This window comes from Cryptomeria japonica, chromosome 5, assembly GCF_030272615.1.
Source record: "Cryptomeria japonica chromosome 5, Sugi_1.0, whole genome shotgun sequence".
NCBI lineage: Eukaryota > Viridiplantae > Streptophyta > Pinopsida > Cupressales > Cupressaceae > Cryptomeria > Cryptomeria japonica.
In genome coordinates this window covers 237855957-237857398 of record NC_081409.1, presented here as the reverse complement: position 1 = coordinate 237857398, position 1442 = coordinate 237855957, and the positions used below count along the sequence as shown (strand labels likewise).

General features: G+C 27.7%; 1 long non-coding RNA gene across 1 annotated transcript; it reads left to right on the top strand.

Annotated features, from left to right (window-relative positions):
• Window positions 1–679: 679 nt before the first annotated feature.
• Window positions 680–1054, top strand: LOC131875616 (uncharacterized). The gene is made up of 2 exons (XR_009372436.1): window positions 680–780; window positions 876–1054. It is a non-coding gene; the product is annotated as an uncharacterized LOC131875616 (long non-coding RNA).
• Window positions 1055–1442: the final 388 nt, after the last annotated feature.

Genomic DNA, 1442 nt, shown 5'->3' with positions numbered 1-1442 from the left:
AATAAAATATATAAATAATAAACGACCTGTTTTATCCTGGTACTAAGACGACCGAGGAGCCATCTAAGACGACCGAGGAGCCATCTAGAATAAAGACCTGTTTTATCCTATTGTCTGCCTATGAAGACGAATATGCTCATCCAGTAACGGGCAGCTTTTGAACTTGTTTGTCGTTAAAAACAAACAAACGATGGTCATATACATGGCGGTCGATTCTTCATCGGAAGATTCGGTTGTCCTAATCGTAAAAGAAGTTCCGGTCTAGCGTATTACCAAGAATCCGACCTTCATGGTGACAAAGAGCTTTGATTATGAAAAATATAATTATAAAAAATATTTAATTATGAATTTTTTTAAAACCTTTTATATTTAAATAAGTATTTTTGAATAGGAATTGTAATTCTTAAAAACATCAATAGACAATAAAAAAATATAATAATTTATTATAACCTTTAAATAATTTTATTTTTATAGCAAGTTTCTAAATTCATATAAAAAATATTTAAGACAATTTTGTTAACAATGTTTTAAAAATTAAATTGCCTTAAGTTTTCTAAATTCATATTAGAAACTATTATATAAATCCACATCAAAAATATTTTTTAAATTAGAAATCGTTATATTCTCTCTCTAAAAACATTTTATAATTTTATAAAAATATAAGTTGGTTTAATCTTTTTGGGTAAGTGGACATGGTTAAGTGTGTTCACCCAACATTCTGAATTCCTCACTGCACGGGAGTTGACCTTAAAGGTGTACAACAAAACATCTGAAGTGGAGGTAACTGGACATTGCTAGGTGTCTTCACCCAACATTCTAGATTCCTCACTGAACGGGAGTTGACCTTAAAGGTGTACGACAGATCTGAAGTGGAGGTAGAGAAAGGAATGGTTGTGGGGGGCGAAGAAAAGAGCGTGGTGGAGAGTTTCCGCAGCTTATTGGCCCTTCTAGAAATTTGATAGTCATTAAACAATGGCATTGCATTTTTGCTTGTTTTTAACATAAAGGAGGGGTAAAATTGTTGGATTGTCAATTTATTAATTGTTTATTTTAAGTTTTTCTGTAAATGAGTTTATATATTTATTTTTAAATGGAAATTTAAAAGCAGTTAATTTTATAAATAATTTATGGATAGTAGATAAAAATATGTAATGTATATAGATAAAAATATATAATTAAAAAATACATATTTTTATTTATTATTAATTGATTCATGTAACTCATGTGGATATAGGAAAATTGGATCTTATGATCTTATCTCTACCAAGTTGTCATCAATGAGTCAAACCCCAATCCAATTTACTTGTGTAAGCTATAGCATAAGAATTTTTTGATTTTATTGATAAATAATTATATATTTAGATCTTAGTTATTATAAATCATTAATTTTAATGTATAATTGTATTTGTTTAAAAGAGAGATTTTTTAAATTTAAATTCTAT